Source organism: Triticum aestivum, chromosome 3B, assembly GCF_018294505.1.
Source record: "Triticum aestivum cultivar Chinese Spring chromosome 3B, IWGSC CS RefSeq v2.1, whole genome shotgun sequence".
Taxonomy (NCBI): domain Eukaryota; kingdom Viridiplantae; phylum Streptophyta; class Magnoliopsida; order Poales; family Poaceae; genus Triticum; species Triticum aestivum.
This window is the reverse complement of record NC_057801.1, coordinates 97,526,600-97,552,430: the sequence shown is the minus strand read 5'-3', so window position 1 is coordinate 97,552,430 and position 25,831 is coordinate 97,526,600. Positions and strand designations below refer to the sequence as shown.

Genomic DNA, 25,831 nt, shown 5'->3' with positions numbered 1-25,831 from the left:
TATAGGCCCGCGGCTGATAAGGGACTAATCGGTGAATCGGATTTTTAGCTGAATATATCTGCAATCCGTTTAATGTTAGGTTAACTAGGACCATATGTAATACTAGCACAAATGCCCGTGCGTTGCAACGGGAAAAAATGAGGTGTTGATGTTAAAAACAATATACCGACTTAGAATGATTATGCACAGAACTAACTGAAGGAGAGAACATAGTGGGACATATCCTATGCATCTGGGAGAGCCTGTGTATCCATGGATCTATCTTCTCTCGGCCTTCTGGTCACAATCTAACACGCGACATCAAAACGTGAATAATTTGCATTTAGACGCTCGCCTTGCCACTTAAGTCACCATGTCTTTGCGATGACCTCCTTTGAGTAATATGACCACGGCTTCATCTCCCGTTCTGAGGAGGTGGGAGGTGAATTAAGTCTAGTGGACCTTCACAAGAGGCTGTTGGAAGCAACAAAATTCAGGTTTCGCAAGCATGCACGCTCGACTGCCCATGACAAAAATATGATCGCTGTTGTTCGCATTAGTGCATGACTGATTTAACCGGGTCTCTTTTTCGTAAGCCCATCACCAATGCAGAACTGATTTAATCAGGTGTGTCTTTCTTCCATTGGCTTATAATCTCAAGAGTGGTCGCTTATTGCCCAACTTGTTGATTTGTCAGGCATTGCTAAAGTATATAAATTGATAAAATACATTGTAAGAAAGCAATGTGGGACTATTTTTAATGTATAAACAAACATGAAATGGTTAATTTGCTATATTGCCTCGCATGAGCTTTGCCATAACCACATTTTGCCGTCCAACTTTCTTTGGCTGGATCTAGTTGGAGAAGCCCAGCCCTGTATCTAAGTAGAGCCGAGAGCAGAGCCGTAGAGCAGTGGCGTGTACACGCGGAGCTACCGAGAGCCACAAGTTGGAAGCAAGTGAGATGAGCGCAGGCGGGCGGATGCAACGATGGTGTTGGTGGTGACTGCGAGCCCCGGCGGGCCCGAGGTGCTGCAGGTGCGCGAGGTCGAGGATCTCTTGGTGCCGGGGGAGGGAGAGCAGCTTGTTGGGGTGTCCGCTGCCAGCGTCACTCACGACAACACGGTCCAGCGGCAGGGCCGGTACTCGCCGCTGGCCGGCGCCTCCCCCTACCCGGGGCTTGAGTGCTCTCGCACCATCGTCGCGCTTGGGGCTAATGCCCCCCGCGCTGGGCCGTCGGTACCAAGTGCCAAGCATGCCCCCATGGTGAATTTGCTGATGGCCGCTGCTGCTCTAAACCTCACTTTTTTGCATAAGCTGTTGCATTTGCATGTGTACGCGCTGCTTACTGGCGGCGCGTATGCAAAGAAGGTTGTGGTCCCGGCAGGGCAGCTTCTACCGACGACAGGAAGGGGGGTCGCTGACTGACAGCCGCCAGCTTGCCCAAGGCGGCCTGCACCGTCTGGTCCACCGTCTTCATGCCAGTCACCTCTCTCCCGGTGAATCCTTCCTTGTAATAAAATCTCTCTTGCTAACTTTTTCTCCATGTGGTGATTGCAAATGGCTAGCAATTCACTACACTTGCTTCTTCTTTGGACCGGGAATGTCTGTAAATCTCTTACACTAAGCACCTGAGTTGGAATCTCGTATATCTTTTGTTGGAACAACATGCCTCGACAAACTGAGAAATTGCAAAGTAAATGACGCTTACTCAAATGGAGTGTGAACTACGTTACCATAGTTACTCATATGCAAAATGAGGTGAAACATCCTGGACTTCTGGCTATATTTATTCCTGATTATTGGGTATCTCCAATGTATGCAGATCCATGGTGGATATAGTGGAATCAGTACATTCACTATACAGAATGCAAAGCACCTTGGAAATGTACACATGATACATCATTCTTTGTAAGTAACAGTAGCAGCAAAAATCTGCTAGTTCTAAATTTGCAGGTTGCAAATGTATACATTCAGATGCACCGATCGATGTGTTAACGTTGCAGAGACAACATCTCTACTGCTCTAGGAGGCACTTTTGAGTGTGTGCACCAACCTTTAGGAATTGCAGCTGGGCTAAAGAAGAGCTAAATAACAAACCACGAAGTAAGTATAATAAGCATAGACATCTTTTATACATTTTACCTTCATACATCAATACAAAATTGATGTATACTATGGTTATTATGTAGCCATGGCCATCATACAAAACCAAATGTAAAAAAATTTGAGGTTCGTCATTTATATTCCAAGATATGAGAACAAAAAGACCAATTACACAAAAGTTCACTGGGATGAATTTATAAAATTAGCTGGGAACTGCTACAGTTTGTGTGCTAGTTCACTTTTCATAAATTTCCCCCTGATTCAGTCGCTGACGAGCAATTTTAGAAAAGAAAACTAAATTTACAGACTTGATGCATGTATAAAAAATAAAACACCATAAGGCTTTTCTGTTCATTAGGTTCACATCACAAGAAAACAGAACTAAACATATACTAAAACTAAAACTAAAACTAAAACTAAAGAGTAGTTTAACTACCAAATTGTATTGCTAAGTTTCATTTTGTTCCAAACAGTGTGCCAATTCACATGGACTAAGCTTATATGTGGTACTTCCAACCCACAAACTAAACAGATTTCTTACTTCAGACCATACTTTTTTGTAAGAACCCTAACCAATGTTGCTTTGGTTTTACAACTTTCTTTACTTCTAACATCCAAATCAAACTGTTGTTTCACACATGTTTGCTGTATAGATGCACCCTAAAAAAATCATACATTTACTATCTCGTAGAATTGCATTTTTCTGATTGTAAAAATAGGTTGAGCAACAACTTTCTTGTCAACATGATGGCCTCCTGAAAATAATTAAGGCTCGTCCATCACTTATTTGTGAACTCAGTGTCTTCTATCAATGATAAGTGAGATACTTTTTCCTTAGAGAGTGCCCCCCATTGGCACTAACTTATATAACACAGATTCCCTACCCAATATACTCGTAATGCATAGATAGTCCCTCCTAATAATTTTGTGTTTGCCTTTTGTTAGGATTCAAATTCAGATGGAATTTCCAACATCAGAGACACATATTTTGTTAATCAGGTGCTGAAGGTATGACCAGGAAACAAAGAACATATGTAACTTAATAATTAGCAGTTTCATTTTCATATACAGTGCGAAAACACTTATTTTCCAGGAATCTAGCTTCATGTAAACATGCCGAGTTTTTTTTCCACATCCAATTTGTACAATTGCAGAAACAATCAATCCTCTCTGCTTGAAGGTAGGTTATGCACACAGATTTGTTCTTACCTTGCAAGCATCGTTGGATGAAGATAGTAGGCATGATCATGGACAAACACAGTAAGTGCTCAACCCATTTGTGCATACACCGCACTTCATGCCCCCGTTCCGCTACCATCCTTATCTTACCTCTCCTGGATCTGGCTCCCTAGAGCGTCGTCTTGCTGTCCCTCCACGGGTTGCCTCAATCTTTTTGGAGAGGAGCATGGGAGGGAAGTGGCTGGAGTCGGCAGTGGCTGAAGGGAATGCTGGAGAAGGGGATGCAATGGAACTATGAAGGGAGGGTCGGCGAGGAATCCCGCACAGCGTGACGCATGGGGTGAGCAGCCAAGGAGGTTTGGGGTGGCGCCCGAAAAGATTAGAAGCGGATGGGGAGGCGGCGGATGGTTGGAGAAGAAGACCTGTCGCACAACCTCGCATGGTGGCGGCCGCTGCGCCATACCCGTACGCGAGGAGGAGAGCCCATGGTCGTGCTTGTGTGTGGTCTTTGTTTAGCAATTCAAAATAGCACTGCGGGTAGAATAATAAACAATGTAGGACATTTTTGTAAGTACGAAACGTTTTTTTGATTGACCTCTTAAAATAGGACTGTGGGTTGAATTCTTAGAAATAGAGGGGCTTTTATGAAAAAATGACAACGACGTACGACCAGAAACGCTCGCCGCTTTATTATTAGGGAAAGATATTTGAGGCTACATAGCAACATGCATTGTAATTAATGTATAAATATGCCATCCTAGGCTACATAGCAACAAGGAAGAGTGTTACCTTAATGTTGTGATGATGTCTAGATATACGTAGAAGAGCAGCATCATCATCAACAACAACAACAACAACACAACCCTGTTTGTATACTCAACTTAGCTAGAGGTTAGAGTTAGTTTCTAGATCATGACTAACCCTGAACTAACTCCATCCAAAGAGGTGTTTGGATGATAGGGGTAGATCGACAATAACTGCACTAGGAGAACTAGCTCCAATTAGCACCACTTGGGTTGGATAGTTTTTTTGGGTGGGTTATGGATGCAACTACCTCAAACTAGCCCTCGTGTTTAAATATACTTCAGGGCTATTTGAGCCCGAACTAGCTCAAACTAACTCTAACCCATGGATACACTAGCAGTTAATCAGCCGATAATTTGTAAGAATGCTATAAAATCCTTCCGGCCCATAATATAAGATGTTAATTCATCTAACATATGAGTATATTGGATGTTAGAAGATATTATAAAAGATTGTTGTACTACATCATTGTGAAATTGGTGTTTAGCTTCTAATATTAACTTGGTGCTTTTTGGTACACATGTTATTGGTAAAGATCCGCGCTTCGACCCTTTCTACATATGGGGAAATGAGATATCGATGAGCCAACATCAAGTGAGGAAGCTGATAAAGATTGTTAGTAAAATGGGTCAAAAGATGACAATTAAACTATTTGATTACCGTCGGGTAAAACTGATCCACGAACACCTATGGGGCCGGCGGACCGGGCCCCTTTCGGTTTGGCGAGGGGCGGAGGTCGCACGAAGAGCAGATCGAGGCGAGGCACACGAGCAGTTTACCCAGCTTCGGAGCTCTCCGGAGAGATAACACTCCTACTGCTGCTTGTCTGGTTGTATTATCTGGTGTTCTTGGTCTCGAGCGAGAGAGTGTGATGTTTTCTGGGCTACGAATGAATCGAAGCCAACTGTCCGAACCTCCTCTACGTTGCGCATGGGCCTCCTTTTATACGCTAAAGGGGTCACCGACAGGTGGCAACGCAGAGCAGGGTAAAAACGTAAAAAGCGAGGTAGTTGATACAGTTGCTTGTATAGTGCACCCTACCTAACCCTGACGGCAGGGGACAAGGGCATTAAATGCCCGTCTGAGTTGCCCGAACAGTGCAGAAAAGGACCGTTAGGGGCGCCACCGTTCGCCACGATGGCGATCTTGTCAGCTTCGCATGGCACTGCGCACCGCTGGCTGCACAGCCTCCCGCCACGCGCGCCCGGAGAGGCCCCCAGAGCGACACGTTGGTGGATGCGCTGGAGCGTGGGCGCAGAGTGGCCGCCTGCCGCGGCAAGCGCCTTGCCGCTGTTGTTATCTCGCCGGGTCTAGAAGCTCGTCGCTCACCGGGCCTCGGGGTACCTTATTTAGTCTTCACGGCAAGCTCCTCTTGCCGGGGCCTTGTTGCCTTGCCGGAGCGCGTGGCGCGTCGTGGCAAGTTCCTTGGAGCGCCATGGTTGGCCTTCCCGGCAAGCTCCTCTTGCCGGGGTCTTATCTCCTTAGCTTAAATACTTTGTTCTTGGATGGCTCCAAGGGAACCTTGGGGGATCTTGGCGTTCGCCCGGCAAGCCTTTGTCGCGGGGTGCTGCAACTGCCCGTGCACCAGTTCGGGGTACTAGGGTACCTCTATTCTAGTACACCGACAATTACACTTTATCCAATACAACAACGAACTGCGGGATGGTAAGTAAGAACTTTGCAGCCTTCTTTTATTGCCCATAATGAGTTGTGTTAGATGACAATGTCTGAATCTTTTTTCCTTTGTAGTGGTTCCCAAAGCAGTTCACTCAAGATTACTTATCAAACTACATGATTGGTGGGCATGCAAAGGTTAAAGTATTTGTACCAGAACACAATGATTATGTAGATGTTTTCATGAAGACCGTGAAGGATGGGCGGCCGACCATCACAAGGGGTTGGACTAGAGTCGTGCATGCCTTCTGCATGGAGGAGGGCACAATATGGGCATTCCGCTTCACCTTGTTCAGCAACCAAAATGTATTTCGCCTCTTTCTTTACCGCCTTTAATAGTACAAGTATACAATTGTGATTCATCATTCTTTATTTGGTTCTTATATGTAATTCTTGATATGTACCTATGAATCAAATAATGCATTGGTTGTTTGAACCTGATGGATATGAATAAAGCTATAGCATACATTCACATTCAAATTTAAATTCAAATTTGTTACAATTTGAAATAGCAGCAATTAAATTATGGTGAAATTATGCTCTCCAGGTCGTTACGGCACACACGGTTAGTAAAACACAAACGTTTGCGATATACTCCCTCCATTTTTTTATATAAGGTGTATTCGTTTTTTGATAAAATTCCACAATGTAAGGTGCATTTCTTCTAAATCCTCCTAATTCCCTTTTTAGCCCTTCAGCAAAAGGAAATTATCTTTCCCTGATTGCATGAACCTCTCTCTGTTGCAAAATAAGGAAAGAATCTCTCTCTCGATTGCATGTATCTCTTACTTTCCTGCACTCACTGATTTACTTGCCACTAATCAATAAAATTGCCAAGGGTAATTCTGTCCTAACACCTTTATATTTATGCGCCTTGGTCACCGTGCCAAAAATAATATGCCATATATAAAGGAACGGATGGAGTACACCATAATCCAAGATGTTTCATAAAGACGAAACGTGTGCAAGCGTGCACACAGTTGCCGTTTGCAAAGCGTGTGCGATGTCAGACAATATCACAAATGGTGCGGGCAAACTAAACGTTTGTGATAGATGCCTTAACGTACATGATTCACAACGATGAACTATTTCTGACAAAGTATGCATCATAAACGTTGCACCACAGAATAACGTGTGCGATAGTTATTGTGCACGACAATGTTACGACGGTCCAACATTTTGTAATCCTATCCGACACTCGTACGATGATTAGGTAATCTTCTTAATTAGTTATCGCATACGGTTTGGGAAAAGTGAATGTGGGTGATTGTATGCTTATCATACACGTTCTATAATAGTGAACCGTTTGTTGTGGGCCGCGCATCGTAATCATAGCACCACAGAATACCGACTGTGATGGCAATGCAAGCACAAATGAGTTGGAGTACTGTATATGCATCTTGGCTCCCTATCCCTGACGGTTTCTGAGTCGTGTGGGAAGGACCCGCCTATTACCCACACTCACTTGGTGACGGTTCCAAATGTTGGTGACTGAATGTTGGTCGGAGTCCCAGATGAGATCACAGACATGACAGGAGCTCCGGAATGGTCCGGAGGTAAAGATTGATATATAGGATGATAGTATATGGTCTCTGGAAGAGTTTCAAAATGTACCGGATATTTATCGGATCACCGGAAAGGCTTTCGAAAGTCCACGAAAGCTTATTGGGCCAAACGGGCCAACGATGGAGAGCACACCAGCCCACATGGGGCTGGTGTGCCCCACCTCTTGGCCGCCAGCCCTAGGAAAGGAAGGAAGATGGCTATCCCCCTCTTGCCTTCTCTTCCACGCTAAAGGAAAGGAAGGGGGCGCCTCCCCTCCTACCTTCTCCCCACACTCCTAAGAAGGAAAGGGGGCGCGCCTAGGGCAGTCGTTGGCCCCCTTGGCGCACCCTAGGCAGCCTCTTCTCCCCCCTCAACCTATATATATGAGAGAAGGGGAGGGAAACACACACCATGAATCCCCAAGTAGTGTGCGGCGCTCCTCCCGCTCTAGTTCGTCTTCCATCCGAAAATCGTTATGCTTGGCGAAGCCTTGCGGAATAGTTTCACCACCACCGTCATCATGCCGTCGTGCTGTCGGACCTCATCTACTACTTCGCCATGCTTGTTGGATCGAGAAGGCGAGGATGTAATCAAGATGAACATGTGCTGAACGCGGAGGTGCCATTCGTTCGGTGCTTGATCGAAACATACCGTGAAGGTGTATGGCTACATCAACCGCGTTGATAAATGCTTCTGCTTAGCAATCTTCAAGGGTATGTAGTTTATCTCCCCCTCTCGTAGCTATGCATCTCCATGGATAGATCTTGCGTGTGCGTAGAATTTTTTGTTTTCCATGCAATGTTCCCCAACAATAAAGAGTTCATCATAAAGGGTTACCTCGATGCAAGCTTTGTCACCAATCCGGGTGACTTTGAGTCTCAATCTGGATACGTATTGAACGTGGGAGTGATGTTTGCTTCAAATACGTTGGTATTTCCCCAAAGAGGAAGGGATGATGCAGCACAATAACGGTAGGTTTTCCCCTCAGTGATGAGTCCAAGGTTATCGAACCAATAAGAGAACCAAACAACACTACGTAAACGGTTCCTCCACACAAAGAACAAATACTTGCAACCCGACGTGTTAAAGGGGTTGCCAATCCCTTTCGGGTAACAGTGTCAGAAATTTCCAAGGTTACGGGATAAAATTGTAGTAGATTAATAGATGCAAATAAAAGCAAACAAAATTTAGCGAGGTGTTTTGAGTTTTTGGGTTAATAGATCAAAAATAAAAGCAAATAAAAATAGATCTTGAAGGAAAATATGATAAAGAAGAGACCCGGGGGCTGTAGATTTCACTAGTGGCTTCTCTCGAGAAAAATATCATACGGTGGGTAAACAAATTACTGTTGGGAAATTGATAGAACTTAAAATAATTATGACAATATCTAGGCAATGATCATTATATAGGCACCACGTCCAAGATTAGTAGACCGACTCCTGCCTGCAACTACTACTATTACTCCACACATCGACCCCTATCCAGCATGCATCTAGTTCATGGAAAAGCGGAGTAATGCAATAAGAACGATGACATGATGTAGACAAGATCTATTCATGTAGGAATTAGACCCCATCTTATTATCCTTAATGGCAACGATACATACGTGTCGGTTCCCCTTTTGTCATTGGGTTCAAGCACCGTAAGATCAAACCCATCACAAAGCACCTCTTCCCATGCCAAGAAAAATCGACCTAGTTGGCCTAACTAAACGAAAGATTCGAAGAAGAAATACGAGGCTATAAGTAATCATGCATATAAGATATCAAAAGAATCAAATAACTTTCATGGATAAAAATATAGATCTGATCATAAACTCAAAGTTCATTGGATTCCAACAAACACACCGCAAAAAAGAGTTACATCAAATAAATCTCCAAAAGACCATTGTATTGAGAATCAAGAGAGAGAGAGAGAGGAAGCCATCTACCTACTAACTACGGACCCGTAGGTCTACAATGAACTACTCACGCATCATCGGAGAGGCACCAATGAGGATGATGAACCCTCCGTGATGGTGTCTAGATATGGTGTCTAGATTGGATCTGTGGTTTCTGGAACTTGCAGTGGCTGGAATTTATTTTTCGTCGACTCCCCTAGGGTTTCAGGAATATTGGGGTATTTATAGAGCAAAGAGGCGGTGCGGGAGGCAGCCGAGGTGGGCACAACCCACCTAGGCACGCCTGGGTCCTAGGCGCGTCTTGGTGGATTGTGCTCCCGTGGAGCCCCCATCAGGTACTTTCTTGGACCATCGTGTGTCTTATGGTCCAGAAAAAATCACCAAAAAGTTTCTCTGTGTTCAGACTCTGTTTGGTATTGATTTTCTACAAAGTAAAAAACAAGCAAAAAACTACAACTGGCACTGGGCACAATGTCAATAGGTTAGTCCCAAAAAATGATATAAAGTTGCTATAAAATGATTGTAAAACATCCAAGAATGATAATATAACAACATGTAACAATCAAAAATTATAGATATGTTGGAGACGTATCAGCATCCCCATGCTTAATTCCTTCTCGTCCTCGAGTAGGTAATTGATAAACACATAATTTTTGATGTGGAATGCTGCCTAACATATTCATCACATATTCTTTTCTTTGTAGCATGGAAATTTGGACTTTTATATGATTTAAAGAAATAGTCTAGTATTGACATGAAGATTTCAATACTCAAGCATATCAACAAGCAACTATGTATTTCAAAATATCAATGCTAAAGCAAGTTATCCCTAGCCCATTATGCTCAATCATTGATCCATTCATGAAACACACTTGCATATTAGCTACACCCAATGCTCATGTACGATCATAGTGCCTCTTAGTTGGTGCTTTATAAGACAAGATGGAGACTCAAATAAAAATAAAATTGCATAAAGTAAATAGAGAAGGCCCTTCGCAGAGGGAAGTAGGGATTTGTAGAGGTGCCAGGGCTCAAAGCGAAAAAGGTAGTGATAAAAAATTTTGGGTGGCATGCTTTTCCTGTCAACAAAAACGACCGAGTAGTTCCTACTAATTTCCATGCTAGATATATCATAGGCGGTTCCCAAACAAAAAACAAAGTTTATTCCTTTTTCCACCATAGTTTCACATTCCACGGCTAACCAAATCCATGGGTGTTGTCCATACCAACACTTTCCAAGGAATTTATTATTTGACAACATAAAGTAAATTCATTTTTCATTTCGGGACTGGGCATCCCTAATACCTTTGTTGTACTCTCGTCCAATGACTATGAACAAACACCCATCTTGAGAATAACACATCTAGCATGGAAAAATATCAGCCACCCCCTACCATTTCATGAGCGGTACGAGCATACAAAAAGGAAATTTATTTTGAAATTAGAGATGGCACATACAAATTTGCTTAGAATGGCAGGGAAATACCACATATAGGTAGGTATAGTGGACTCATAAGGCAAAACTGGGTTTAAGGATTTTGGATGCATAAGTAGTGATCATTCTTAGTGCAAGTGAAGGCTAGCAAAAAGATTGACAAGCATCCAACCAAGAAACGAAAAATCTCATAAGAGAGCATTAAGCATAACTAACACCAAATAATGCACCACAAGTTGGATGTAATTTCATTGCATAACTATTGACTTTCATGCTTGGATAGGGAATCACAAACCTTAACAAAATATTATTACTAAAACATAATTACCCATTAACATGAGTCACATATCTATACCTACTATTAAAGGGGATAGGTATTATTGGTTTGGTTTCACTTTGTTTCATCCTGTTTTGAATATTTTTACATATGCTATATGTGTTAGTTGGAAACCGAGACATACGTGCCAAAAAAACCAAAAAACTAAGCGAAATGGCCGGGCGGCCAATGTCTCTATTTTTATATGTCCGCTGGGTGTTGGGCGAGTCTGTCCCACATTGGCTGACTGAACTAGTGCTAGCTCAACCTTTAGCAAGCCAAAAAGAATTGATGCTCGCGCAGGTGTTGAACTCACAACCCCACAAAAACATACAAATCTTCTCCACCAACTTATCCAATTGTCTTCTTTGATTTGTCACAGGTTCTTTTCTATTTAGACATTACTTTGAACGAAGTTATATAGGCTAGGTTCCCAGTGCGCTTGTGAGGCAAAACAATGTATACGTGTAGGATCCCTAAAATAACGTGTACGTGTAGATTCTTACAAAAAAATCATGCATGTGTACAGACTTGCTATTATGAATTGCCACGTGAGAAAACTTGATTTTTCTTTCTTTTGAGAAAGTGAAGAAACTTGATATGATGACCTTTTTTACCCTTTTTTTAGGGGTAGATGATTTTTTTACCTGATACATTGTACTAATTGATGGCAGAGCTTGCCTTAAAAAATGTTGGCTGAGTCAAACTGGGCCTGCTTTGCAAGAGCAAAAAATGATTAAATAGTACCAGCTCGCCTTTTATACCAAACTTATAGATTTATATGTGTGCATGAGTTGTCTTGAAGACAAACAAGGTGCCTCAAGAATAAGAACAGAAAGGATGAAGTGTGTCTTATTTATCCCATGGGCATAAAACAAAAGAGAAATTAATACCAGTAATTAAATACGGAAAGAGGTGAGGGGCACGACATAGATTCCTGCAGAATGAATAGCAATGACACAAGGATGAGGACCAATACCACAATGGAAAAATACAATGTAGGAGGGCACGACATGAGAGTGGATTTGGGAGGTGAGTTTGGCTAAAACACATTTAGCAAGATTTCTTCATGACTCCGTGTGAATTCCAAAAAATTGTTCCAACTTCGGAATAATGCCTTGGTATGTAGGATTTGAAATGAGGCCTTTTGAATAACATATCTGTTGTACAAAAACCGTACCAAAATTATCATACATGATGGTTTTTAAAGTACAACTTATAGGCATTTCGGGTAGTGTCCGTCTTGCTACCGCCATTGGGTGGTACCATTCGAATGCCGTGTTGTTGCGGTGGACATGTTAATTATCTCTCCCGTTGCAACACATGGGCATATGTGCTAGTTATATCATCATATCACAAAACTATTACAAAGAATGAAGTTTATTTTGTCCAATGATATTCATGAAAGTTTTCATTATATCCCCCTTGGATATCTATCACTTTGGGACTAATTTCATATGTTGCTTTTGACAGCTCAAACAAATCTAAGTGAACAACATGAGCATACAATTTTTCTTCTCTCAAACTAATTTAAGTGAAGCAAGCAAGAATTTCTAAAAAAATTACTAACTCTCAAATAAATCTAAGTGAAGCATGAGAGCAATTCTTCAAAAATACTAAACCACACAGTGCTCAAAAAGATATAAGTGAAGCACTAGAGCAATTCCATAGCTCATAAAGATTTAAGTGAAGCATAGAGAGCAATTCTAACAAGTCATAGCATAAATTTGGCTCCCTCAAATAGGTGTGTCCAGCAAGGACAGATTACACAAAATAGAAAGCAAAACAAGGAAAGACTCATATAATACAAGACGCTCCAACCAAAACTCATGATATGTGACGAATAAAAAATATAGCTCCAAGTAAAATACCAATGGTTGTTAAAAGAAAGAGGGGATGCCACTCGGGCATCCCCAAACTTAGTTGCTTTCTTCTCTTTTATATAATAGCTTGGGATGCCATGGGGCATCCCCAAAATTAGGCTCTTCTTACTGCTTATTCCTTCATCCATCGTGATCTCACCCAAATCTAGAAAACTTTAATCACACAAAACTCAACAAAACCTTTGTGAGATCCGTTAGTATAACAAAGCAAATCACCACTCTAAGTACTGTTGCAAACCAATTCATATTTTATTTTTGCATTATATCTACTGTATTCAAACTTTACTATAGCTTATACCCTCCAATGCGAACCATAGGTTCATCGAAATAAGCACACAACACAAAGACAACAGAATCTATCAAAAAAGAACAGTCTGTACACTACAAAAAAATACACATCCACGACATTTTGGGCCGAACGACTTTTTTTCCTATCATACTTGTGAAACTTCTATGACGATAATTGTGAAAAAAACCGGTATCATCATAGATGTGGTGGGCTCCTACTTCTATGACAAAAAGTCATGATAGAAAATGGGATTTTCGTCCCGGGCGGGCCGGAGACGTAGCTGCATGACATTCTTTGGGTCGTCCATGACAGAGAAAACCGTGGTAGAAGGAAGGGCGAGGAAAATATCGGGGAGTTTGCGGTTACGGTGGGTGGTCTGGGGCCGAGCGATGCCGTTTCTCTCGTACACGTATGCGCGTGGGTGCGAGGCGTTGGGCTCTAACTAAACCGGAGAGAGGCGTCCGCCTAACTGAACCCGAGCGATTGCAATCCAGGCTGCGCGTTACTGAACCCGAGCGATCGATCGATGGCTGTTAACTAAACCCGATCGAGCGATTCCTTTGTTCGCTACTGCTGCTAACTGAAGCCGATTGAACCTGCGGCCTCCTTCCCTTGATGAATAGTGAGTGTTGTTTGGGGGTTTGGATGAACATTTCTCAGTGGGGGTTGGATGAATATGACCCCGTGGTGTTGCCGTTGGATGAACAGGACCCCGATCGATCGAGCTGGTTGGGTGTGGATGAACAGGACCCCGTGGAGGGCTGGATGAACAGGACCCCGTGGAGGGAAGATTGAACAGTAGCTGGTGGAGGGCTGGTTGAATAGTAGCTGGTGTAGGGCTGGATGAACAGTAGCCCGTGGAGGGGTGGTTGAACAGGACCCCGTTGAGAGGGCCCCTTGAGCATCCACCGACCTACTTCTTCCTCCTATATATATCCACGGACCCCGAAAACATCCAGGAGCACCATGAAAACCCAATTCCACGGCCGCAACCTTCTATATCCGCGAGATCCCATCTTGGAGCCTTCGCCGGCCCTCCGTCGGAGGGGGAATCGACCACGGAGGGCCTCTATATCATCTCCAAGGCCTCTCCGATGAGTTGTGTGTTGGAAATATGCCCTAGAGGCAATAATAAAAGTATTATTATTATATTTCCTTGTTCATGATAATTGTCTTTTATTCATGCTATAACTGTATTATCCGGAAATTGTAATACACGTGTGAATACATAGACCACAATATGTCCCTAGTGAGCCTCTAGTTGACTAGCTCGTTGTGATCAACAGATAGTCATGGTTTCCTGGCTATGGACATTGGATGTCATTGATAACGGGATCACATCATTAGGAGAATGATGTGATGGACAAGACCCAATCCTAAGACTAGCACAAAAGATCGTGTAGTTCATTTGCTAGAGCTTTGCCAATGTCAAGTATCTCTTCCTTCGACCATGAGAGCGTGTAACTCCTGGATACCGTAGGAGTGCTTTGGGTGTATCAAACGTCACAACGTAACTGGGTGACTATAAAGGTGCACTACAGGTATCTCCGAAAGTATCTATTGTTTTATGCGGATCGAGACTGGGATTTGTCACTCCTTGTAAACGGAGAGGTATCTCTGGGCCCACTCGGTAGGACATCATCATATGCGCAGTGTGACCAAGGAGTTGATCACGGGATGATGTGTTACGGCACGAGTAAAGTGACTTGCCGGTAACGAGATTGAACAAGGTATTGGATACCGACGATGGAATCTCGGGCAAGTAACATACCGATAGACAAAGGGAATTGAATACGGGATTGATTAAGTCCTTGACATCGTGGTTCATCCAATGAGATCATCGTGGAACATGTGGGAGCCATCATGGGTATCCAGATCCCGCTGTTGGTTATTGACCGGAGAACGTCTCGGTCATGTATACATGTCTCCCGAACCCGTAGGGTCTACACACTTAAGGTTCGATGACGCTAGGGTTATAAAGGAAGTTTGTGTGTGGTTACCGAATGTTGTTCGGAGTCCCGGATGAGATCCCGGGCATCACGAGGAGTTCCAGAATGGTCCGGAGGTAAAGATTTATATATGGGAAGTCCTATTTTGGCCACCGAAAAATGTTCAGGATTTTTCGGTATTGTACCGGGAAGGTTCTAGAAGGTTCTGGAGTGGGGCCCACCTGCATGGGGAGACCCACATGGACGTGGGTAGTGGGGGCAAGGCCCCACACCCCTGGTCAAGGCGCACCAAGATCCCCCCTTAGAAGGAATAAGATCATATCCCGAAGGGATAAGATCAAGATCCCTAAAAGGGGGGGATAACAATCGGTGGGGAAGGAAATAATGAGATTTCTTTCCTCCCACCTTGGCCAACGCCCCAATGGACTTGGAGGGCAAGAAACCAGCCCCTCCACCCCTATATATAGTGGGGAGGCGCATGGGAGCTATAGATGAAGTTCTGGCGCAGCCCTCCCCCTCTCACAAGTACTCCTCCTCTCCCGCAGTGCTTGGCGAAGCCCTACAGGATTGCCACGGTCCTCCACCACCACCACGCCGTTGTGCTGCTGCTGGATGGAGTCTTCCTCAACCTCTCCCTCTCTCCTTGCTGGATCAAGGCTTGGGAGACGTCACCGGGCTGTATGTGTGTTGAACGCGGAGGTGTCGTGCGTTCGGCACTTGATCATCGGTGATTTGGATCACGACGAGTACGACTCCTTCAACCCCGTTCTCTTGAACGCTTCCGCTTAGCGATCTACAAGGGTATGTAGATGCATTCTCTTTCTACTCGTTGCTGGTCTCTCCATAGATAGATCTTGGTGACACGTAGGAAAATTTTGAATTTCTGCTATGTTCCCCAACATTGTGAGTCTCAATACAAACGTCCATAGTTATTAGCTAGATGGCTTTTTCTCTCTCTTTGAATCTCAATACAAACGTCTCCTTGATCTTCTTGCAGATCTATTCGATATAACTCTTTTTGCGGTGTGTTTGTCAAGATCCGATGAATTGTGGGTTTATGATCAAGTTTCTCTATTAGAAATATTTGAATCTCCTCTGAATTTTTTTACGTGTGATTAAGTTATCTTCGCAAGTCTCTTCGAATTATCAGTTTGGTTTGGCCTACTAGATTGATCATTCTTGCAATGAGAGAAGTGCTTAGCTTTGGGTTCAATCTTGCGGTGTCCTTTCCCAGTGACAGTAGGGGCAGCAAGGCACGTATTGTATTGTTGCCATCGAGGATAAAAAGATGGGGTTTATATCATATAGCATGAGTTTATCCCTCTACATCATCTCATCTTTCTTAATGCGTTACTCTGTTCTTATGAACTTAATACTCTAGATGCAGGCAGGAGTCGGTCGATGTGTGGAGTAATAGTAGTAGATGCAGAATCGTTTCGATCTACTTGTTGCGGATGTGATGCCTATATACATGATCATGCCTAGATATTCTCATAATTATTCGCTTTTCTATCAATTGCTCGATAGTAATTTGTTCACCCACCGTAATACTTATGCTATCTTGAGAGAAGACACTAGTGAAACCTATGGCCCCTAGGTCTATCTTTTATCATATAAGCTTTCCATCTACTTTTATTTGCATCTTTACTTTTCCAATCGATATCATAAAAATACCAAAAATATTTATCTTATCACATTATCTCTATCATATCTCACTTTCGCAAGTGGCCGTGAAGGGATTGACAACCCCTTTATTCCGTTGGTTGCGAGGTTCTTGTTTGTTTGTGTAGGTGCGTGGGACTTATGAGGAGCCTCCTACTGGATTGATACCTTGGTTCTCAAAAACCGAGAGAAATACTTATGCTACTTTGCTGCATCACCCTTTCCTCTTCAAGGAAAACCAACGCAAGCTCAAGACGTAGCAAGAAGGATTTCTGGCGCCGTTGCCCGGGAGGTCTTCGCTCAAGTCAAGACATACCAAGTACCCATCACAAACTCATCTCCCTTGCATTACATTATTTGCCATTTGCCTCTCGTTTTCCTCTCCCCCACTTGACCCTTGCCGTTTTATTCGCCCTCTCTTTCCCAATCTCTTCTCTCTTTCGCTTGCCTTTTTGTTTGCTTGTGTGTTAGATTGCTTGTCGCGATGGCGCAAGATAAATACCAAATTGCGTGACTTTTCCAATACCAATAATAATGATTTCCTTAGCACTCCCATTGCTCCTCTTAATGATGTTGAGTCTTGTGAAATCAATGCTGCCTTGCTAAATCTTCTTATGAAAGATCAATTCTCCGGCCTTCCTAGTGAAGATACCACTACCCATCTAAACAACTTTGTTGTTTTGTGTGAGATACAAAAGAAAAAAGATACAGATAATGATATTGTTAAATTGAAGTTATTTCCGTTTTCACTTAGAGATCGTGCTAAAATTTGGTTTTCGTGTTTGCCTAAGAATAGTATTGATTCATGGAATAAGTGCAAAGATGCTTTTATCTCTAAGTATTTTCCTCCCGCTAAGATCATGTCTCTTAGGAATGATATTATGAATTTTAAACAACTTGATTATGAGCATGATGCCCAATCTTGGGAAAGAATGAAATTAATGATTCGCAATTGCCCTACTCATGGTTTGAACTTATGGATGATCATACAATTTTTTTATGCTGGATTGAATTTTGCTTCTAGAAATCTTTTAGATTCGGACGCGGGAGGCACTTTTATGGAAATCACCTTAGGAGAAGCTACTAAACTCCTTGATAATATTATGTCTAATTATTCTCAATGGCACACTGAAAGATCTACTAGTAAAAAAGTGCATGCTATAAAAGAAATTAATGTTTTTAGTGGAAAGATGGATGAAGTTATGAAATTGTTTGCTACTAAGAGTGCTCCTATTGATCCCAATGATATGCCTTTGTCTACTTTGATTGAGAATAATAATGAATCTATGGATGCGAATTTTGTTGGTAGGAATAATTTTGGTAACAATGCTTATAGTGGAAACTTTAATCCTAGACCGTTCCCTAGTAATTCCTCTAATAATTATGATAATTCCTACAACAACTCTTACGGAAATTTTGATAAGATGCCTTCTGATTTTGAGAATAGCGTGAAAGAATTTATGATCCCTCAAAAGAATTTTAATGCCTCGCTTGAGGAAAAATTGCTTAAAGTTGATGATTTGGCTAGGAACGTTGATAGGCTTTCGCTTGATGTTGATTATTTGAAGCTTAGATCTACTCCTCCTAAGCATGATATCTATGAATCTCTCAAAGGAATGAGAATTTCCATTGACGAGTGCAAAGAAAGAACCGCTAGGTTGCATGCTAAGAAAGATTGCTTTGTAAAAGCGTGTTCTTCTAGTTTCCATGAAAATGATGATGAAGATCTAAAAGTTATTGATGTGTCCCCTATTAAATCCTTGTTTTGCAATATGAATCCTAATAATGATGGGACTGGAGATGAGTCAACTTTAGTTAAAAGGTGTCCCAATGATTCGGAGTTTATATCTTGCTGCTAAATTTGGTAAAAGTGGGATTGGAGAGGTCAAGACTTTAAATAGCATTGAACCCACTATCTTTTATTTCAAGGAATTTAATTATGATAATTGTTCTTTAATAGATTGTATTTCCTTGTTGCAATCTGTGTTGAATTTTCCTCATGCTTATAGTCAAAATAAAGCTTTTACCAAACATATTGTTGTTGCCTTGATGCAATTTTATGAAGAAAAACTTAATTTGGAAGTTTCTATACCTAGAAAACTTTATGATGAGTGGGAACCTACTATAAAGATTTAAATTAAAGATCACGAGTGCTATGCTTGGTGTGATTTGGGTGCTAGTGTTTCCACGATTCCAAAAACTTTATGTGATATTCTAGGTTTCCATGATTTTGACGATTGCTCTTTGAATTTGCACCTTGCGGATTCCACCATTAATAAACCTATGGGAAGGATCAATGATGTTCTATTGTTGCTAATAGGAATTATGTGCCCATAGATTTTATCGTTCTTGATATAGATTGCAATCTTTCATGTCCTATTATCCTTGGTAGACCTTTACTTAGAACGATTGGTGCAATTATTGATATGAAAGAAGGGAATATTAGATTTCAATTTCCATTAAGGAAAGGCATGGAAAACTTTCCAAGAAAGAAAGATAAACTACATTATGAATCTATCATGCGAGCTACTTATGAATTGAATGCCAAAGATAGCACTCCTTAGATCTATCCTCGCTTTTATGCCTAGCTAGGGGCGTTAAACTATAGCGCTAGTTGGGAGGCAACCCAATTTTATTTTTGTTTCTTGCTTTTTGCTTCTGTTTAGTAATAAATATGTCATTAGCTCCTGTTTAGATGTGTTTTCATATTTTAGTTAGTGTTTGTGCCAAGTAGAACCTATAGGATAACCTACGGTGATAGTTAATTTGATTCTGCTGAAAAACAGAAACTTTTGCGCGCACGAAAATAATTTTAGTAATTCACAGAAACGTGATTTTGTGTTGATTCTTTCTGCTGTAGTCAATAGACAAATTTCCAGGACTTCCTATTTTGGTTGGATTTTTAGAATTCCAGAAGTATTCAAGAGTTACAGATTGCTACAGACTGTTCTGTTTTTGACAGATTCTGTTTTTCGTGTGTTGTTTACTTATTTTGATGCATCTATAGCTAGTATCAAGGGGCATGAACCATATATAAGTTGGAATACAGTAGGTTTAACACCAATATAAATAAAGAATGAGTTAATTACAGTACCTTATGTGGTGGTTTTTCTTTCTTGCACTAACGGAGCTTATGAGATTTCCTGTTGAGTTTTGTGTTGTGAAGTTTTCATGTTTTGGGTAAAGATTTGATAGACTACGGAATAAGGAGGGCAAGAGCCTAAGCTTTGGGAATGCCCATGGCACCCCAAAATATTCAAGGATAACCAAAAGCCTAAGCTTGGGGATGCCCCGGAAGGCATTCCCTCTTTCGTCTTCGTCTATCAGTAACTTTACTTGGAGCTACATTTTTATTCGCCACCTGATATGTGTTTTGCTTGGAGCATCTTGTATGATATTAGTCTTTTCTTTTTAGTTTAACACAATCATCCTTGCTGTACACACCTTCTGGGAGAAACCCACATGATTTCAAATTTATTAGAATACTATACGTGCTTCACTTATATCTTTTGAGCTAGATAGTTTTTGCTCTAGTGCTTCACATATATCTTTTAGAGCACGGCGGTGGTTTAATTTTGTAGAAATTGTAGATCTCCAATGCTTCACTTGTATTATTTTCAGAGACTTTTAGAACAGCATGGTATTTTCTATGGTTATAAAATTGGTCCTAGAATGATGGGCATCCAAGTTGGGTATAATAAAAACTATTATAGGAAGTGAATTGGGTGCTATGATGACTTGGTTCTTTATGAATAATGTTGACACTACAAAAAAAGACACATCCGTGACATTTTGGGCCGAACGGAATTTTTTCTGTCATACATATGACACTGCTATGACGATAATTGTGACAAAACCCGGTATCATCATAGATGTGGTGGGCTCCTACTTCTATGACAAAAAATCATGATAGAAAATGGGCTCTTCGTCCTGGGCGGGCTGGAGACGCAACTGCATGATATTCTTTGGGCCGTCCATGACGGAAAAAATCGTGGTAGAAGCGACGGGGAGGAAAATTTCGGGGAGTTGCCGGTTACGGTGGGAGGTCGGGGGTGGAGCGATGCTCATTTCTCTCGTATGTACGCGCGTGTGTGCGACGCGTTGTCTCTAACTGAAGCCGGGCGAGGCGTTGGGGTCTAACTGAACCCGAGCAATTGCACTGCAGGCTACGCATTACTGAACCCGAGCGATTGATAGATGGCTGTTAACTGAACCCGATGGAGCGATTTCTTCGCTACTGCTGCTAACTGAAGCCGATCGATGCTGCCTCTGGGATGAACTGTGAGCGTTGCGGGGGGGGGGGGGGGGGGTGGATGAACAGTGAGCGGTGGCGTTGCCTCTGGATGAACAGGAACCCATGGTGTGGAGAGCTGGATGAACAGTAGACGGTGGAGGGGTGGCAGTGGAGGGGTGGTTGAATAGGACCCCGTGGTGTCGAGGGCTGGATGAACAGTAGACGGTGGAGGGGTGCCCGTGGAGGGATGGTTGAACAGTAGCCGGTGGAGTAGCGCGCGGTGGAGGCTGGATGAACAGGAGGCTGGAGGAGGTTGACAGTAGCCCGTGGAGGCTAGAGGAGGTCGACGGTGGAGATGAACAGTATCCCGAGGAGTCCCGTTTTGCGGTACGCCACACCCCTCCCCCCATTTCGACCGTAGCGCTCCAACACAAGTCCGTTTCGTCCGTTTTGCGGTACGCCACACCCCTCCCGATGAACAGGACCCCCGTTTCGACCGTAGCGCTCCAACACAAGTCCGTTTCGTCCATTTTGCGGTATGCCACACCCCTCCCGATCAATAGGACCCCCATTTGGATCATAGGAGGTCCGTTTCCTCCGTTCTGCGGTATGCCAGGCCCCGTTTCCATCGCCTGTTCCGTCCAAGCCGGTTAGCTCCCACGCGTTCTGTTGCCTCCCGATGAACATGACGCATTCCATTGCCTCCCCATGGACACGACGCATTCCATTGCCTCCCCATGAACACGACGCAATCCGTTGCCTACCCATGAACACGACACATTCCATTGCCTCCCCACGAACATGAGCCCTCGCTGTACGTCTGAGCGACTAGGCGTTCGAGACCCCGCCCATATGTACACATACGTGGCCGTATTTTCTTTCTTGCACCCTGGCCGCTGTACGTACATGTACATGCTACGTGCGCGCCTCTACTACGACACGTACGCGCCTCTACTACGACACATGCGCGCCTCTACATCGACTAGTATATATGTACATACAAGTTCGCGACCAGAATGACAACGCTACATACGCTTCGACCAGGTGGGTCCCGACTGTCAGGCAGTTCCTTGCGTGTGAAAATGTAGCTGGTGGGTCCCAGCAGTCAGAGGGGCGAATCATTTTTTTGCCCGGACGCACTTCCTTTGCATGCGAACATGTAGCTGGTGGGTCCCAGCAGTCAGGGGGCGAATCGTTTTTTTTGCCCGGACGCACTTCCTTGCGTGCGAAGATGTAGCTGGTGGGTCCCAGCAGTCAGGGGGGCGAATCGTATTTTTTGCCCGGACGCACTTCCTTGCATGCGAAGATGTAGCTGGTGGGTCCCAACAGTCAAGGGGAAACTTTTTTTCGGGAAATACGGTGGCCCGTCTGGTGGGTCCCCGCTGTCAGGTGGAGGAATCATTATTTTCCACGTAATAAGGAGGCACTTCCTTGTTGCGGCCGTGGACCCAGCTGTCAGCCTCTCCACGTACAGTCCACGTCAGATGGAAGTCGTTCCTTGACCATGTTGACCATGCCGTGCTGAAAGCACCATGGAGGTTGACGACGGCGAGGCCTAGGAAGGGGACGACTCGGAGCCGGGGAAGACACAGCAGTGGATGCCCACGCGAAGAGGAGTACGAGGGTTCACTGGTTCGGCTGTGGTGTGAGGCTGCTATCACCGTAGATTAACAGGGGGTGTGGGTGAGTAGAGGAATGGCCTGGCCAGCGGTGGGAGTAGTAGGGGGCAGTGAGGCCTCCGCGACATCATAGCCGGCCACGGGAGGCAGGAGCACGCGGCACGACCGGCGCTGGTTTGGGCTGCTGGAGCAAGAACACCAGAGGTTGAAGAAGCACTATAACCGTTGTATGAACATCGTATGGTAATAGGAGCTAGAATCGTTCATATTGACTAAGTTGACAAAGCCCTCCGTTCCCGTCAACTTGGTAGTCCCACAAGTCAGCCTCCCAGTATGCTGGGTTCCAGCTGGCAAGGGGAGTATTCAATTTTTTGTGCGTAATAAGGAGGCACTTCCTTGCGTGCGAAGATAGCTGGTGGGTCCGACAAGTCAGCGGGGGGCACGTTTTTTTTCGCGAAATACAGAGGCCCTTCCGGTGGGTCCCAGATGTCAGGTGGAGGAATCATTATTTTGCGCGTAATAAGGAGGCATTTCCTTGTGTGCGGCCATGGACCCAGCTATCAGCCTCTCCACGCACAGCCTACTTCCGATGGTGTCATTCGTTGACCACGTTGACCATGCCGCGCCGAGCGCATCCAAGGTGGTGGACGACGGCGAGGCCCCGGACAGAAACGAACCAGAGATGGAAAGACGTAGGAGTAGAGTCGCGGATGGAGAGCTGTACGAGGGTTAACTGGTTCTAGTGCGGTGTGGTTCGGTAGTCGGTGGAGAAGAAGAGGAGGTGTGGAGGGTTGGAGGGATGGCCTGGCCAACGGTGGAGTAGCGCTTCATAGCGAAGCGTGCTAAGCAGAGCTGCTTGTAGCAGGAGGCGGGAGGTGGTCCCGGCCGCACTGGAGGAAGAAGACGAGAGATTGAAGATGGATGCCGGCCGTTGGATGTAAATCCAACGGCTAACATGTCAGAATCATTTGTTGACTAAATTTACAACGACTTGTGTTGGCTTCGACCTATTGGCCCACATTTCAGCCTCCAGAAATGTGGCACGTATTCAACCCATTTGTTCAGAATTTATAGTCCTTTTTTTGCGCGGTAGAATTTACAGTCAATTTGATCTTTTTTTCTGAATTACAGCCATTAGCTGGGCTGGGTGAACAATTAATGTAGCTTTCATGCGGCCCATTTATTTTATTTCCTAAAAAATTACAGGCCATTTCCACTTTATCTAGATACACGATTTTGCCGGGCTGATTCTAATTATAATGTTGGGTTGGGCCATCAATGTTATCAAAAAATAAAAAAGGGCTGAGAATTTTGTTATAAATATATTTCAATAATAAGTGATATTATTACATTTGTCCTTAAATCTTACCAATCTTTTGTACACAATCACTAGGATTTTCGTGCCAAAAAATCCAGGATTTTATTTGTTAAGAAATTATTTTTATAAGTTAATAAGATGTGGGATATTGTTTTCTTACATATGTAAGTATCTGTTAAATATATGATGACAATAAAAATAATATATAATAACATATAAAATAATTTAAATATATATAATATAGTTAAAAGGGAAACATAAGTTGTACCTGGCGTTCCTATTCTTATATAGAAAAATAGAACAGACCGCTGCGTTTTCTTGAAAAAAATACATAAATTGGGCTGCCAAAAATAAAAGCTCGGATGGGAGGTCCATAGGCCGGTCGATAGATGACGGCCCTAAGAAAATACAAACAGGCCCTCCCATCCGAGGTCGTGGGCCGCGCATGTTAAAATGAAAGCCTAGACGGGGCAGCCCAAAACCACGTCCAACACTTGCCAAAACTCCGTCCCTCGTTTTCTCTGTGTTTCGCACACTCAACGTTGTGTGGGCATTTTGACTGTGCATCACATGAAGATGTGCTGTGCATGAATGTTGATCAGCATGATGTTAACTGGCTGGTAGTTCCATTTTCGACCACGAATAAAACTTCCAACATGATGTTAACCCTGTTTGAAAAGGCCGTGTTAATATAAATGCTCTGTCTCTGAAAGTTGCAGTTTCTTATCTAAAACTAAACTTGAAGTTTCTTATCTAAAACTGAAACTTGCAGTTTCTTCTCATCTGCACTTTTATACTCCTATGAAACTACATTTTTTTAAGTGCTAAAAAGAGATCTCTACAATTCATAAAATTCTTCATATGCTCAATACTGCAAATCTGAAATTCAAAATACATTCATATCTGAAAGTACTCTCAAAATATACAACACAAAACACAATTCACAACCTGCAAATACTGACAACCCTAAGCTCCTCCTGACAATTCACAACCCGCCCGACTATTGGGCTGGGGGGCAGTCCCCTCCTATTCCTCGGTGGCAGACAGCCGCCCCGTGAGATGATGTGAACGGCGAGGGAGACGATGGCGGGGAAGCGTCGTCGGGCCAACTGCTTTTCTCCTCTTGGAGTTGGGTTCGGTCGACGAAGACTCCACCGGCTCGCTCTGGCAGGACACCCTCACAAACGGCACCCTGTAGATGCTCGATCCTTCAATCTCTGGTGGATGCTCCATCTAGGATCGATACTCCCACCACCGCTCCCTCACGATCGGATTCGGTGAATCTGTTTGCTCCATGGCCCAAAGGAGAAGCTCTATTGTCGGTGTTAAAACCGGCAGATCTCGGGTAGGGGGCGACGAACTGTGCGTCTAGGCGGATGGTAACAGGAGACAAGGGACACGATGTTTTACCCAGGTTCGGGCCCTCTTGATGGAGGTAAAACCCTACATCCTGCTTGATTGATATTGATGATGTGGGTATTACAAGAGTAGATCTACCACGAGATCAAGGAGGCTAAACCCTAGAAGCTAGCCTATGGTATGATTGTTGTTATGTCCTACGGACTAAAACCATCCGGTTTATATAAACACCGGAGAGGGCTAGGGTTACATAGAGTCGGTTACAATGGTAGGAGATCTACATATCCGTATCGCCAAGCTTGCCTTCCACGCCAAGGAAAGTCCCATCTGGACACGGGATGAAGTCTTCAATCTTGTATCTTCATAGTCTTGGAGTCCGGCCGATGATGATAGTTTGGCTATCCGGACACCCCCTAGTCCAGGACTCCCTCAGTAGCCCCTGAACCAGGCTTCAATGACGTCGAGTCCGGCGCGCATATTGTCTTCGGCATTGCAAGGCGGGTTCCTCCTCCGAATAATTTATAGAAGATTGTGAACACTAGGATAGTGTCCGGCTCTGCAAAATAAATTCCACATTCCA

At 43.6% G+C, this 25,831-nt stretch overlaps 1 pseudogene; it reads left to right on the top strand.

Annotated features, from left to right (window-relative positions):
• Window positions 1–969: 969 nt before the first annotated feature.
• Window positions 970–3,196, top strand: LOC123067367 (quinone oxidoreductase PIG3-like; annotated as a pseudogene).
• The last annotated feature ends 22,635 nt before the right edge of the window (window positions 3,197–25,831 follow it).